Here is a 17,589-nt window from a genome sequence, read left to right as displayed (position 1 = left end):
TTATCAACTTAAGAAGCTTTTGGGCTGAGATGACAGGGTTTTCTAGATATATAATGGGATCATATCATCTCCAAACAGGGATAGTTTGACTTCCTCTCTTCCTATCTGAGTACCCTTATTTTTTTTTTTCCTTGCCTGATTGCTCTGGCCAGAACTTCCAATATTGTATTGAATAGGAGTGGTGAGAGAGGGCATCCTTGTTCTGTGCTGGTTTTCAAGGTGAATGCTTCCAGCTTTTGCCCTTTCAGTGTGATATTGGCTGTAAGTTTGTCATATATGGCTCTTATTTTGAGGTATTCTTTCAACACCTAATTTATTGAGAGTTTTTAACATGAACAGATGTTGAATTTTATCAGAAGCCTCTTCTGCATCTATTGAGATAATCGTGTGGTTTTTGTCTTCAGTTCTGTTTATGTAATGAATCACATTTATTGATTCGTGTATGTTGAATCAGCCTTGCATCTGGGGATGAAGCCTACTTGATCATGGTGGATAAGCTTTTTGATGTGCTACTGGATTCACTTTGCCAGTATTTTGTTGAGGATTATTGCATTGATGTTCATCGAAGATATTGGTCTGAAGTTTTCTTTTTTTGTCATATCTCTGCCAGGTTTTGGTATCAGGATGATGCGGACCTCATAGAATGAGTTGGGGAGGAGTGTCTCCTTTTTAATTTTTGGAATAGTTCCAGTATGTCTCCCCAATTTTAGTAACTATTAAAGACTTATTCTCTGCTGATTAGGTTTCGATTATATTGTTTTATTACTAATCTAAAACAGAGAGAAATAATTTTATTTTTTAATCTTTTATTTTGAGTTCAGGGGTACATGTACAGGTTTGTTATATAGGTAACCTTGTATCATGGGGGTTTGTTATCATTAATGGGTACTGGGCTTAATACCTTGGTGATGAAATTTTAATTTTTAATGCTTACATTTAAAATAATTTTTAAATTGTAAATTAAAAAATTTTTAATGTAAGAATTTAATTTAACTTTACTATCACGATATTGTTATACAGGTTGAGCATTCCTAATCTGAAAAATTCAAAAGCCAAAATACTCCAAAATCTAAAATTTTTTGACATAGAGAACACAGTAGAAGCAGGAACGTCATTCTCTAACCTTCTTTCACCCCTCTCCCAAGGCAGGTCAGTTCATCAAGGGAGAGGTACCTTCCCTGTACTGGGAGGAAAGGAACATCCTTATCTCTAAAGACACAGGGTTGCAGAGAGGAATAATCTGAACAGAAAGGCTTTGCTACATTTCCCCCAGTTTATTAGCATTAGATCATAACCTCTCTGTCCAATCATACTTTTGCATGACAGTTCATTTGTAATAAAACCTAAGCATAAAAATACACAGGTTTCCCTGTTTCTTGGGGTGGGGGGGGCGGGTCTTCATTTCTGAAGGCTTCCATGTTATGTAAAGTTTGTATTAAATAAAATTGTATGCTTTTTTGTTGTTGTTGTTAATCTGTCTTTCGTTATTTATAGGGTCCTCATCCATAAACCTAAGATGGGAAGAGACATACTTTTTCTCCCCTATACTGTTACTTATCTTATCGTTTTCTTTGACCAGACTATCTCTTACTTTAAGATGTTACTCAAAGTGTGCAAGCCAGCAGCATCTATATCACGTGTGAGCTTACTAGAAATGTAAATTCATGGACCCTACCCCAAGCTATTGAATCTGAATCTCTGGGGAGGAGAGACAGGAAGCTTTTAACAAGCTCTTGAGATAATTCTTATGCACATAAAGTTAGGATACTTGTTATCAATGCTAGCTGCACATTATTATCATCTTAGAAACTTTTAAAAAAGAGAGCCAAAACCCTAGCTCTGATCCAACCAATTAAATCCAGAATCTCCTGGGGGTAGGTCTGGATGTGTGTTTAAAAGTTCTCTAGGTGATTTTAATAAAGAGCCATTGTTTCAAGAGAAGAGCAAAATTTGTAATTTAGTTTATCATTAGCAGCTGGCTCTCTGACAGTACCTTACCAACTCATCTGCTAACTATTAAGACAATTATACAACCTTGTCTTAGCCTCTAAACCAGCGTCTCCTAGGTATGTGTACATTTGACTTGTTATATTCATAAACTAATTTTTTTCTTTTGCACTTTTTATTTCTTTGAATTTCAAACATAAACTTAAGTAGGAATAATAATACAAAGCAGTGGTTTTCAAACTTTAGTGTGCATCAGAGTTACCTAGAAGGATTGTTAAAATGGATTCCTGGGCCCGACCCCAGAGTGTCTGATTTAGTGGATGTGGGCTGGGGTCAAAAAATTTGCATTTCTAACAAGCTCCCAGAGGGTCCTGAAGCTACTGGGCCAGTGACCACACTTTGAGAATGACTGGCATAATAGACCCCCATTTACCTGTTACCCAGTTTCCAACAATTATCAACTAACGGCTAATTCTCATCTCCTCTGTACCACCATCCACTTCTCCATGGCCCAGATTATTTAAAGCAAATCCCTATCATATCATTTCATCAATAAATATTTCAGCACATAGTAGTCCCTTCTTATCCACAGGGATAGGTTCCAAGACCCCCAGTGGAGGCCTGAAACCACAGATAGTTCTGTACTGTCTGTATAACACTATGAACAGATTTGTTTTTCCTCCTTCACAATTTCATGGATAGAAGATTCATTTTTACCATAGCTGTTAGTAACCTCGGCATACCATCTTTTTCTAATTGAGAACTTTCACCTTTTCACTTAAAGGAAGCACTTTATGGATTCTCTGTGGCACACTGAATTGCTAGCATCCTTACTCTTGTGCTTTGGGGCCATTATTAAGAAAACTAAGGGTTACTTGAACACACGCCCTGAAATACTGTGACAGTTGATCTGACAACTAAGCCAGCTACTAAGTAACTTATGGGTGGGTAGTGTATACAGAGTGGATATACTGGACAAAGGGATGACTCATGTCCTGGGAAAACGAAGTAGGATGGCTTGGGATTTCATCATGCTGCTCAGAACAGTGTGCAATATAAAACTTATGCATTTTTTATTTCTAGAATTTCCCTTTAATATTTTCAGATCATGGTTGCCTATAGGTAACCGAAAAATCATGAAAGCAAAGCCACAGACAAGGAGGAACTACTATATATCACTAAAAAGACAAAAGGCTTTTTAAACCCAACTTCAATACCATCATTAAGTCACTGTTCAAAATTTCCCAATTGCCATTTTTTTTCCAATTTGTTTCCAGTTTGTGTCAATCAAGATGCAAATAAGGTACAACCACTATGTTTGATGGGTAAGATCTATATGTTCTCCTTCCACATCTTTTTACCCTTGTAAATTTTTTTTTTTTTTTTTTTTTTGAGACAATGTCTTGCTCTTTCATCCATGCTGGAGTACAGTGATGCAACAGCTTACTCTAGCCTCAATCTCCGGGCTCAAGTGATCCTCCCACCTCAGCATCCTGAGTAGCTGGAACCACAGGTGCATGCCAAGACATTGGGATTTTTATTTTTAGTAGAGATGAGGTTTATGTTGTACAGGCTGCTTTTGAACTCTTGAGCTCAAGTGATCCTCCTGCTTTGGCCTCCAAAAGTGCTGGGATTACAGGCATAAGCCACCATGCCTGACCTCCCTTTGTAATTTTGTGGTTGTTGAAGAAACTGGGTCATATGTCCTATAAAATTTCCCAGTCTGGATTTTGGCTTCTGCATTCTCATGGTGTTATTTAACATTTCCTCTGTCCCCTTTATTTCCTGTAAATTAGTAGTTAGATTTAGAGTCTTGATCAGATTCAGGTTCCATATTTTTGGCAAGAAAACTTCATAGGTGATGTTGTATACTGTTGCAATTTGTTTAGTGAGGTATTTAAGTTAGGTTTTGTGTGGCAGAGTGAGGAACATTCATGGAAAGATTAGGTTTACTACTCATAGGTCTAAGCGAGAAGGCAGAGCCAATGGGAAGGTGTGGGGTGTCATCAAGAACATGAACGCTCGACCAGCAGATGGGGAGCAAGAGAGACAGGGTGAGACCTTCGGGTGGAAGCTTTTATTGGTGTGCAGGGTGTTACCTAGGTGGGTTTCCCCTGGCGACCCCTAGGTGGGGTTGATTGGAGGGAGCACAAGGATAAGCACGGGAACTTGGGGATTACATTATCAGATTCCTAACACTTAAAAGTAGAAGGTGATCAAACAGTTCGGGGTACGGGGCCTTATCTATCTAGAAGATAAAATGCTAACTAGATGGAGACTATCTCAAAATAGATGGGTCAAAAGTCAGGGACAAGACAACAAAATGGATGCTGGGACAGCATTACATGAATAAGAGTAATGACCTGTACTTCCAGTAGGAAGCAATTAACATCTGTTGCCTCTCTTCTTATGCTTTTAGTAAATGACGATCATTGCCTACATCTACTAATTCAGTAGGGTTGCAAAATGGGTAATCTTCTAATCTTTTCTTCACTTACTAACTGCAATAGTTTTAGAAAAAGAAATATCTTCTCATCACCTATTTGGTTACCCTGGGGTATATATATCAAAGGCAGGATAAATTCTTTATTATTTCCAGTTAGTTGCCATCATGTGTTGCTTAATGAAGGGGATGCATTCTGAGAAATGGGCTATTAGGCGATTTCATCATGTGAACATCATAGTGTGTACTTACACAAATATAGATAATATAGCACCTAGACTATATGGTATAGCCTGTTGCTCCTAGGCTACAAACCTATCAAGCGCCTTACTGTACTGAATACTATAGGAAACTGTCACACAATGATAGTAGTAGACCTAAACATACCTAAACACAAAAAAAGGTATAATAAAATACAGCATTAAAACATAAAAAATGGTATACCTGTATATGACACTTACACGAATGGAGCTTGCAGGCTTGGAAGTTGTTCTGGGTGAGTCAGAGAGTGAATGGTGAGTGAATGTGAAGGCCTGAAACACTACTGCATACTACTATCAATTTTATAAACACTGTATACTTAGGCTACTAAATTCATTGAAAAGTATTTTTCTTTCTTCAATAACAAATTAACTTCAGCTTACTATAACTTTTTGCTTTATAAACCTCTTAATTTTTTAAACTTTTTGACTCTTGTAGTAACACTAAGCTTAAAATAAAACATGTTGGGACAGCTGTACAAATATATTTTCTTTATATCCTTATTCTTTATGTTTTTTTTCTATCTTTAAAATTTTTTGTTTTGTTTTTTACTTTTTAAACTTTCTTGTTAAAAACTAAGATATAAACACACACATTAGCGTAGGCCTACACAGGGTCAGAATCATTAATATCACTGTCTTCCACCTCTACACCTTGCCCAATGAAAGGTCTTCAGGGGCAATAGCATGCATGAAGCTGTCATTCCTTATGATAACAATGTCTTCTTCTGCAATACCTCCTGAAGGACCTATGTGAGGCTGTATTACAGTTAACTTCTTTTTTAAATTGGAGTACACACTAAAATAACAATAAAAAGGATAGTATAAGAAATATATAAACCAGTACCACAGTCATCTATTATCATTACCAAGTATTACGTACTGTACATAATTGTACATGCTGTACTTTAATATGGCTGACAGCGCAGTGGTATGTTTACACAAGCATCAACACAAACACATAAGTAATGTGTTGTACTATGATACTAGGATGGCTATGGCATCACTAGGCAATAGGAATTTTTCAACTCCATTATAATCTTATGGGACCACTGTCATACATGCAGTCTGTCACTGACCAAAATGTTATTATGTGGTACATAATTGTATCACTTTTCAAAAATATAAATTTGAATAGTGACCAGATACTTGATGATACTTAAAAATTGCTGTTAATTGTTTTCAGATTTAATAATGGTATTGAGGTTAGGTTAACAATAGACTTTGTGTTTTCAGTGATATATACTAAAATATTTGGTGACAGAATGATAGGATGCCAGGGATTTGCTTAAGTGGGTGGTGGTACAGATGAGATATGTTATTAGTTGATAATTGTTGGAAGTTGAGTAATGGGTAAATAGCGGTTTGTTATACCAGTTGGTATATACACCTTTGATGTGTTTCAATAAATAGAATGCTCAAATTGGCTCAATTTTTTTTTTTTTTTTTTTTTTTTTTTTGAGACAGAGTCTCGCTCTGTCGCCCAGGCTGGAATGCAGTGGCACGATCTCGGCTTACTGCAACCTCTGCCTCCTGGCTTCAAGCAATTCTCCTGCCTCAGCCTCCAGAGTAGCTGGGACTACAGGCACCTGCCACCACACCCAGCTAATTTTTGTATTTTTAGTAGAGACGGGGCTTCACCACATTGGCCAGGCTGGTCTTGATCTACTGACCTTGTGATCCGCCCGCCTCGGCATCCCAAAGTGCTGGGATTACAGGCGTGAGCTACTGTGCCCGTTTCAAATTGGCTCACTTTTAGCCAGTCAGATCTCTTTCAACTTGGGTGTTTTTTTTTTTTTTTTTAGTCTTCTTGACAGACTCTTACAGCTTTTTTTTTTTTTTAGACACTTTCCTTGTTTCCTAGTATGATAAAATGTCCAGATTCATATTTCAGATTTCCTGACTTACACGGGGAATTCTCAGTGGAGCACTGGTTCATGTTATAAAAATGTGGAAAATATTATTTAAAGAATGCCCACAAGTGCTTAGATACTATTACTGAGTTGATCATTGCTTTTCTAGGTCTTTTTAGTGGACAGAAATAGGTAATTTTTTCAACATAAAAAACAAACTCTAATGCTTTCCATTCCAATCCAGGAACTATCGGATTTCTACTTACCCTCTCCAATCTTACCTCAGGATCTCCTTTAATTAGCCGAAAAAATCCTAATTCTTTTTTTTTTTTTGAGATAGAGTTTCAATTCACTGTTTTTCAGGCTGATGTCAAACTCGGTTCGGCAAAAAAAAAAAAAATCCCAATTCTTTCTTTTTTCTTTTTTTGAGACGGAGTCTTGCTCTGTCACCCAGGCTTGAGTGCGGTGGCACAATCTTGGCTCACTGCAACCTTTGCCTCCCAGGTTCTCCTGCCTCAGCCTCCTGAGTAGCTGGGACTATAGGCACCCGTCACCACACCTGGCTAATTTTTGTATTTTTAGTAGAGATGGGGTTTTGCCATGTTGGCCAGGCTGGTCTCAAACTCCTGACCTCAGGTGATCCACCCACCTCAGCTTCCCAAAGTGCTGGGATTACAGGCATGGGCCGCCACCCCCGGCCCTAAAAATCCCGATTCTTAAGACACCAATATAGATACTCAGAATAACACTATTAATACCACAAACACATGATTATAAAAGAGTTTAAAACTTCTTTTTGCATTCTATTTTTCCCTTAGGCCAATTTTCTTTTAAGCAACAACTTTGTCTGAAGGTAGGGCAGTCTTGAAAAAGTGTGAGGCTGACCAATTTGGTTTTTAGCTCTGGGCAAATATCACTGGCATTTCCTCAAATATCCAGTACCTTGAGGGTGTTCTACAACTAGCCAAAATCTCTCCATAAAGGGCCATCTCCTGGGCAAAAATATTCTATACCTCTCTTCACATGCTCTGAAGTCTGCTCTCAGCTAGCCAAGTTACTTAGAAAAGGACCTGATAAAAATAAGTTTAATGTGTTACTCCCATGATACTATTATATTTTAAGAAACAATTTCTTAAATCAAAGCAATAAAGCTAGTGAGGGAATTTTTTTTATCAGTAAGAAGGTGAAATCCTTCCCAAGTTATCTTCTACCTACATGACTCATTGCTAACATTGGCCCTAAAATGCAGTTACAAAGATATAGTTTATATCTTTGCACATATATCTGCAGTGTTCTATTACTGCTGTAACAAATTACCACAAATGTAGAGGCTTAGAAAAACATAAATTGATTATCTTGCAGTTCTCTAAGTCAAAAACCCAACATGAGTTTCACTGAGCTAAAATCAAGGTGCTAACAGAGCTGCATTCCTTTCTGGAGGCTCTGGGAGAAGGTCCATTTCCTTGATCATTCAGATTGTGGGCAGAACTGTTTCTTGCAGTTGTATGACTGAGGTCCCCATTTCCTTGCTGGCCATTCATAGCTTCTAGAGGCCACCTGCATTCCTTGGTTTGCAGTCCACTTCCTTCGCCTTTAAAGCCAGCAACAGCAGGTGGAGCTGCTCTTACTTTGAATCTGTCCTTCTTCGTCCACTAACCCCCAGCTAGGAAAGGTTCTCTGCTTTTAAGAATTCATGTGATTATATTGGATGACTGGATAATCCAGGATAATTTACCATCTAGAGGTCCCTACCCTTAATCACATCTGCAACATTCCTTTTGCCATATTAGGTAACATATTCGAAGGTTCTGGGGATTAGCACATGGATATCTTCGGAGGCCCATTATTCAGCCAGTCATTAAGTTACATTAGGAAGAACATAGCAGTTAATTTGGGGATTGTAAAAGCATATTCCTTTTGTTCTAAAGATTCGTATTTAGATATGAGCATAAACACATAAAATGATATTTTTACTACTTTTTTTTCTTTTTTTTTTTGAGACAGGTTCTCACTCTGTCACCATGCTGGAGTGCAGTGGCGCGATCATAGCTTACTGCAGCCTCAATCTCCTGGGCTCAGGCAATCCTCCCACTTCAGCCTCTTGAGTAGCTACAACTACAGGCACTTGCCACCACACCTGGCTAATGCTTTTTTGGTATTTTTTGTAGAGATGGGGGTCTCACCATGTTGCCCAGGCTGATCTTGAACTGGGCTCAAGCAATCTGCCTGCCTTGGCCTCCTAAAGTCTTACCACTTTTTAAATGTAGTTTGCGATTTGTGGTTTTGGCTTTCAAGGACTTATTAACAATGATTTTTAAAAAAAAAACCTAAACAATATTTTGACTATGTGACCACGTTGCCACCAAGTGGTGGTAGGAACTTGGCATGTGGCACTGGATTATTAAAGATATCCAAAAGAAAACATTTTAAGTTATTGAAGAAGTTGCTTTTAAAAAGAAAAAAATAACCAAAATAGGTACACTTACCCCAACCTGCCTAGACACAACTCATTAGACCAGGCATGTGTACCAAACCTAAGCTGAGTCAGTGATCCCTTCCCTGAGGGAGTGCTTAAAATTGGGATTAAGAATCTTGTCTCAGTCTGACTGCTCTCTCAAATAAAAAAACGTATACTTCAGAGTTGTTAACACTGGTCACTTCCCAGCACATAAACTGAGGGGGGTAAAAAAGGTCAATCCACTGGAAAAGAAAAAAAGGACCTGGATATACAGACAGAAGCGACAAAAGACACAAAGAAAACAGGCACTTTCTGTGTTCTCCTAGCACTCCAGTTCCTGTTTCCTGAGGTCTGGCTATATCCTTTCCCTGGCTTCTGGAAGATATCCCTGTATCCTTATAACCAAATCTCCTTTTTACTTAATGGTTTCTTCTACTTTCTTCAACTAAAAGAAAACATTCAGTAAGATTGAAGTCATAAGATCAGCCATACTTCTCCAGCACTGCTTGTGTTTTTCTCACTTCTGGCAGTGAGAAAAGGCTGCAGTGTTGCCTCTTCCTATATAATAACTTCATATTAAAAAACAAAGAAACAATCAATACACTAACACAAGAAGAAGCAAGCAGGATGTCCAATGCCCATAGAAAAGGTATCATAGAATCGTGGAGTTGAAAAGAGAGAGGTAATCATTTAGCTTAGACAATTTATTTTGTAGATGAGAAATGTAAAGACCAAGAAGAGGCCTTTGACTTTGTAAATTCACTGCTGGAGCCTTGACTCCAGGCTCTACAAACATACTAATGCTACTCTTACATTAACACAAAATAAGCAATCATGTTAAACAGCACAATATAGGGAATAACAATTCAGAATGTTTTATAAAGTGTTGATAGATCAAAAAATGATACATTCCTTTGAGCGAAGAGACTATTTTTTTCCTTCTGTATTCTGTCAAATTGCTTAGGCATACAGGTTATTTCTCAACAGGGAAATAAATATTTAAACTAAAAAACATGACTTGACTATAGAGACTTTTAAAGTATCTCCTCAATGCCAACCTCACCCTTATCTTTACTATTCCTGTATAAATATATTACATTGAAAGGATCCTCAAAAGGATAATCTTTGGCTCTTTCTGCCATCTTGGAGCCTGTGGAGGCCTGCAGGGAACAGGATGTCTAAAAGGGAAATAGGCTGGAAGGCTGTGGTACAAGATCATGTTTGCTTGCTCTAAGTGGGGTCTCCAGAACCAAAGGGAGTACACAGCTCTTCCTGAAGTTGAAGATGTTTATGCTAGAGATGAAACTGAATTCTATTTGGGCAAGAGATATGCTTATGTATATAAAACAAAGAACAACATAGTGACTCCTGGTGGCAAACCAAACAAACTAGAGTAATCCGTGGAAAGATAATTTGGGCCCATGGAAACAGTAGCATGGTTTGTGCCAAAATCCAAAGAAATCTTCCTGCTAAGGCCACTGGACACAGAATCTGTGTGATGCTGTACCCCTCAAGGATTTAAGCTAACGAAAAGTAAATAAAAGTGGATTTGTGTTCTTGGGGGGAAAAAAAGCATAAACTTTGGCCAAGTTCAAGAAATTCAATTCATAAAATTGTACATTTACAAAGTAAGTTTAAGTGGAAGAGAAAATAGATGCAAAGTTTCTTACATTCATTTAGGGCACATTAACTGATGTTTAGGAGCAGTTACTGCGGATGGTAAGTCATTGCAATTATTTTAATTGAAAAGATGAACAGGTAGATACCTTTTTATTATAATGCCTAACCGAATATTCAAAGACAGAGAAAATGAGAATCACAAAAAGTATCTCTTACACAAGCAATAGCACCACCTGCTGATAAATAAAAGCAACAATGTCAGCTAATTAAAAATGAGGCCAAGTACTTCGTATATTTAGGTCTTTCCCCTTGGACACTATCGTTTAATACAGCATAATTCATTAATACATTGTATAATTTATTTATTTATAATAACTATGTTAATCTGAACATCTGTGCCCTTACAATTGGAATCAAGCATTTCTTAAAAATCAAAGGTAAAAATAAAATTTATCATGTAATATAGAAAACATTATGGTACTATGACTTTTAATTTTTATCCCAAAGGTAATTCATTTGTACCATATTTATTTTACTTACCATCCAGTAACGTACATTTAGTTTCTATATTTGTTTTTATGTTCCCTGATCATCTCACTTAAAATAATGCCATCTCCTTTGCCCAGCTTAATTTTTATAGCACTCATTACCATTTAAAATATGTTACATTTGCTTGTTTTTAGTCTTTCATCCGATGGAATAAAACCTTTCAACAACACAGAATTTATTTATGGATTTTCTTTGACAACTAGGGCAAGTGCCTGGCATCTAACAGACTCTCAATAAATGTTTGTAAAAGAATTGATAAATATGAAAATAAACGAGCAAATTAATATGCAATGCACTTTTATACTTCCCTGAAGTAATAGCTATGTCAAAAGTTTCAAAGCTCTTGACAGATTTTACCAAATCATCCTTGAGAAAAGCTGTGCCAGTTAATGTTCCTATCAATGTTCTACAAAGAGCCCCATTTTCCCATTTTCTGATGAATGGGAATGGCATAACATTGTAATTTTTATCTGCATAAAACTCATTGCTAAAGAGACAACACATTTTGCATTTCTGGGGGTATGTACCCTTCTTTTATCCTTTGCTTTTTCCCAATTCCAGAATTCCCATAATATTCTTTTTGTATAATTTCTATCCTTTTACTGGTATTTTCTATTTGTTCAGACTGTGATCTGTTTTCCTTTGGCTCTTTGAGCATATTTAAGATCACTGATTTAAAGTCTTTGTCCAGTCTCTTCAATAAATTATGCTGGGAAGACTGGGTATCTATATGCAGAAGAATGAAACTAGACCCCTATCTCTCACCATATACAAAAATCAAGTCAAAATGGATTAAAGCCTTAAATTGAAGACCCAAACTATGAAAATACTACAAGAAAGCATTGGGAAAAATCTCCAGGACGTTGGCTTGGACAAAAATTTCTTAAGTAATACTCCACAAGTACAGGCAACCAAAGCAAAAATGGACAAATGGGATCACATCAAGTTAAAAAAGCTTCTGTACAGCAGAGGAGACAATCAACAAAGTGAACACAAAACTCACAGAATTGGAGAAGATATCTGCAAACTACCCATCTGACAAAGGATTAGTAACCAGAATACATAAGGAGACCCAACAACTCCACAGGAAAAAAATTTAATAATCTGATAAAAAAATTGGGCAAAAGGTGTGAATAGACATTTCTCAAAAGAAGTCATACAAATGGCAAATGGGTATATGAAAAGGTGCTCAATATCACTGAGCATCAGAGAAATGCAAATCAAAACTACAATGACATATCATCTCACTGCAGTTAAAATGGCTTATACCTAAAAGACAGGCAATAACAAATGCCGGTGAGGATGTGGAGGGAAGGGAACACTCATACACCGCTGGTGAGAATGTAAATTTGTACAACCACTTTGGAGAATAGTTTAGAGGTTCCTCAAAAAACTAAAAATAGAGTTACCATATAACCAAGCAATCCCACAGCTAGGTATATACCTAAAAGAAAAGAATCAATATATCGAAGAGCTATCTCCATGTTTGTTGCAGCTCTGTTCACAATGGGCAAGATGTGGAAGCAACCTAAGTGTCCATCAACAGATGAATAGATAAAGAAAATGTGTTACATATACACAATGGAGTACTATTCAGCCACAAAAATGAATGAGATCCTGTTATTTGCAATAACATGTATCGAAATAGAGATCACTGTGTTAAGTGAAATAAGCCAGGTGCAGAAAGACAAATATCACATGTTCTCACTTATTTGTGGATTTAAAATCAAAACAATTGAACTCATGGAGATAGGGAGTAGAAGGATGACACCTGTAATCCCAGCACTTTGGGAGGCCAAGGTGGGTGGATCACTTGAGGTCAAGAGTTCGAGACCAGCCTGACCAACATGGGTGAAATCCAGTCTCTACTAAAAAAAAAGTACAGAGGGGCGGAGCAAGATGGCCAAATAGGAACAGCTCCAGTCTCCAACTCCCAGCGCGAGCGACACAGAAGACCGGTGATTTCTGCATTTTCAAATGAGGTACTGGGTTCATCTCACTGGGGAGTGCCGGACTATCGGTGCTGGTCAGCTGCTGCAGCCCGACCAGCGAGAGCTGAAGCAGGGCGAGGCATCGCCTCACCTGGGAAGCGCAAGGGGGAAGGGAATCCCTTTTCCTAGCCAGGGGAACTGAGACACACAACACCTGGAAAATCGGGTAACTCCCACCCCAATATTGCGCTTTAAGCAAACAGGCACACCAGGAGATCATATCCCACACCTGGCCGGGAGGGTCCCACGCCCACGGAGCCTCCCTCATTGCTAGCACAGCAGTCTGTGATCTACCGGCAAGGCAGCAGCGAGGCTGGGGGAGGGGCGCCCGCCATTGCTGAGGCTTAAGTAGGTAAACAAAGCTGCTGGGAAGCTCCAACTGGGTGGAGCTCACAGCAGCTCAAGGAAACCTGCCTGTCTCTGTAGACTCCACCTCTGGGGACAGGGCACAGCTACACAACAACAACAACAACAACAACAAAAAAGCAGCAGAAGCCTCTGCAGACGCAAACGACTCTGTCTGACAGCTTTGAAGAGAGCAGTGGATCTCCCAACACGGAGGTTGAGATCTGAGAAGGGACAGACTGCCTGCTCAAGTGGGTCCCTGACCCCTGAGTAGCCTAACTGGGAGACATCCCCCACTAGGGGCAGTCTGACACCCACACCTCACAGGGTGGAGTACACCCCTGAGAGGAAGCTTCCAAAGCAAGAATCAGACAGGTACACTCGCTGTTCAGAAATATTCTATCTTCTGCAGCCTCTGCTGCTGATACCCAGGCAAACAGGGTCTGGAGTGGACCTCAAGCAATCTCCAGCAGACCTACAGCTGAGGGTCCTGACTGTTAGAAGGAAAACTATCAAACAGGAAGGACACCTACACCAAAACCCCATCAGTACATCACCATCATCAAAGACCAGAGGCAGATAAAACCACAAAGATGGGGAAAAAGCAGGGCAGAAAAGCTGGAAATTCAAAAAATAAGAGCACATCTCCCCCGGCAAAGGAGCGCAGCTCATCGCCAGCAACGGATCAAAGCTGGACGGAGAATAACTTTGACGAGATGAGAGAAGAAGGCTTCAGTCCATCAAATTTCTCAGAGCTAAAGGAGGAATTACGTACCCAGCGCAAAGAAACTAAAAATCTTGAAAAAAAAGTGGAAGAATTGACGGCTAGAGTAATTAATGCAGAGAAGGTCATAAACGAAATGAAAGAGATGAAAACCATGACACGAGAAATACGTGACAAATGCACAAGCTTCAGTAACCGACTTGATCAACTGGAAGAAAGAGTATCAGCGATTGAGGATCAAATGAATGAAATGAAGCGAGAAGAGAAACCAAAAGAAAAAAGAAGAAAAAGAAATGAACAAAGCCTGCAAGAAGTATGGGATTATGTAAAAAGACCAAATCTACGTCTGATTGGGGTGCCTGAAAGTGAGGGGGAAAATGGAAGCAAGTTGGAAAACACTCTTCAGGATATCATCCAGGAGAACTTCCCCAACCTAGTAGGGCAGGCCAACATTCAAATCCAGGAAATACAGAGAACGCCACAAAGATACTCCTCGAGAAGAGCAACTCCAAGACACATAATTGCCAGATTCACCAAAGTTGAAATGAAGGAAAAAATCTTAAGGGCAGCCAGAGAGAAAGGTCGGGTTACCCACAAAGGGAAGCCCATCAGACTAACAGCAGATCTCTCGGCAGAAACTCTACAAGCCAGAAGAGAGTGGGGGCCAATATTCAACATTCTTAAAGAAAAGAATTTTAAACCCAGAATTTCATATCTAGCCAAACTAAGTTTCATAAGTGAAGGAGAAATAAAATCCTTTACAGATAAGCAAATGCTTAGAGATTTTGTCACCACTAGGCCTGCCTTACAAGAGACCCTGAAGGAAGCACTCAACATGGAAAGGAACAACCGGTACCAGCCATTGCAAAAACATGCCAAAATGTAAAGACCATCGAGGCTAGGAAGAAACTGCATCAACTAACGAGCAAAATAACCAGTTAATATCATAATGGCAGGATCAAGTTCACACATAACAATCTTAACCTTAAATGTAAATGGACTAAATGCTCCAATGAAAAGACACAGACTGGCAAACTGGATAAAGAGTCAAGACCCATCAGTCTGCTGTATTCAGGAGACCCATCTCACACGCAGAGACATACATAGGCTCAAAATAAAGGGATGGAGGAAGACTTACCAAGCAAATGGAGAACAAAAAAAAGCAGGGGTTGCAATACTAGTCTCTGATAAAACAGACTTTAAACCATCAAAGATCAAAAGAGACAAAGAAGGCCATTACATAATGGTCAAGGGATCAATTCAACAGGAAGAGCTAACTATCCTAAATATATATGCACCCAATACAGGAGCACCCAGATTCATAAAGCAAGTCCTTAGAGACTTACAAAGAGACTTAGACTCCCATACAATAATAATGGGAGACTTCAACACTCCACTGTCAACATTAGACAGATCAACGAGACAGAAAGTTAACAAGGATGTCCAGGAATTGAACTCATCTCTGCAGCAAGCAGACCTAATAGACATCTATAGAACTCTCCACCCCAAATCAACAGAATATACATTCTTCTCAGCACCACATCGTACTTACTCCAAAACTGACCACATAATAGGAAGTAAAGCACTCCTCAGCAAATGTACAAGAACAGAAATTATAACAAACTGTCTCTCAGACCACAGTGCAATCAAACTAGAACTCAGGACTAAGAAACTCAATCAAAACCGCTCAACTACATGGAAACTGAACAACCTGCTCCTGAATGACTACTGGGTACATAACGAAATGAAGGCAGAAATAAAGATGTTCTTTGAAACCAATGAGAACAAAGATACAACATACCAAAATCTCTGGGACACATTTAAAGCAGTGTGTAGAGGGAAATTTATAGCACTAAATGCCCACAAGACAAAGCAGGAAAGATCTAAAATTGACACTCTAACAGCGCAATTAAAAGAACTAGAGAAGCAAGAGCAAACACATTCAAAAGCTAGCAGAAGGCAAGAAATAACTAAGATCAGAGCAGAACTGAAGGAGATAGAGACACAAAAAACCCTCCAAAAAATCAATGAATCCAGGAGTTGGTTTTTTGAAAAGATCAACAAAATTGACAGACCACTAGCAAGACTACTAAAGAAGAAAAGAGAGAAGAATCAAATTGACACAATTAAAAATGATAAAGGGGATATCACCACCGACCCCACAGAAATACAAACTACCATCAGAGAATACTATAAACACCTCTACGCAAATAAACTGGAAAACCTAGAAGAAATGGATAATTTCCTGGACACTTACACTCTTCCAAGACTAAACCAGGAAGAAGTTGAATCCCTGAATAGACCAATAGCAGGCTCTGAAATTGAGGCAACAATTAATAGCCTACCAACCAAAAAAAGTCCAGGACCAGATGGATTCACAGCTGAATTCTACCAGAGGTACAAGGAGGAGTTGGTACCATTCCTTCTGAAACTATTCCAATCAATAGAAAAAGAGGGAATCCTCCCTAACTCATTTTATGAGGCCAACATCATCCTCACACCAAAGCCTGGCAGAGACACAACAAAAAAAGAGAATTTTAGACCAATATCCCTGATGAACATCGATGCAAAAATCCTCAATAAAATACTGGCAAACCGGATTCAGCAACACATCAAAAAGCTTATCCACCATGATCAAGTGGGCTTCATCCCTGGGATGCAAGGCTGATTCAACATTCGCAAATCAATAAACATAATCCAGCATATAAACAGAACCAAAGACAAGAACCACATGATTATCTCAATAGATGCAGAAAAGGCTTTTGACAAAATTCAACAGCCCTTCATGCTAAAAACGCTCAATAAATTCGGTATTGATGGAACGTACCTCAAAATCATAAGAGCTATTTATGACAAACCCACAGCCAATATCATACTGAATGGGCAAAAACTGGAAAAATTCCCTTTGAAAACTGGCACAAGACAGGGATGCCCTCTCTCACCACTCCTATTCAACATAGTGTTGGAAGTTCTGGCTAGGGCAATTAGGCAAGAGAAAGAAATCAAGGGTATTCAGTTAGGAAAAGAAGAAGTCAAATTGTCCCTGTTTGCAGATGACATGATTGTATATTTAGAAAACCCCATTGTCTCAGCCCAAAATCTCCTTAAGCTGATAAGCAACTTCAGCAAAGTCTCAGGATACAAAATTAATATGCAAAAATCACAAGCATTCTTATACACCAGTAACAGACAAACAGAGAGCCAAATCAGGAATGAACTTCCATTCACAATTGCTTCAAAGAGAATCAAATACCTAGGAATCCAACTTACAAGGGATGTAAAGGACCTCTTCAAGGAGAACTACAAACCACTGCTCACTGAAATAAAAGAGGACACAAACAAATGGAAGAACATACCATGCTCATGGATAGGAAGAATCAATATCGTGAAAATGGCCAT

General features: G+C 38.6%; 1 protein-coding gene and 1 pseudogene across 9 annotated transcripts in view; one reads left to right on the top strand and one right to left on the bottom strand.

Annotated features, from left to right (window-relative positions):
- The window catches only part of IFT80 (intraflagellar transport 80), a 195,425-nt gene that overhangs the window by 66,045 nt on the left and 111,791 nt on the right, over nt 1–17,589 (bottom strand). The gene's annotated exons all lie outside the window — the stretch shown is intronic.
- Nucleotides 9,596–10,483, top strand: LOC108583950 (annotated as a pseudogene).

The sequence above is a fragment of the Papio anubis genome, chromosome 2, assembly GCF_008728515.1.
Source record: "Papio anubis isolate 15944 chromosome 2, Panubis1.0, whole genome shotgun sequence".
Classification (NCBI taxonomy): Eukaryota; Metazoa; Chordata; class Mammalia; order Primates; family Cercopithecidae; genus Papio; species Papio anubis.
The sequence above is the reverse complement of the archived record's forward strand: the minus strand, read 5'-3'. Positions and strand labels throughout refer to the sequence as shown.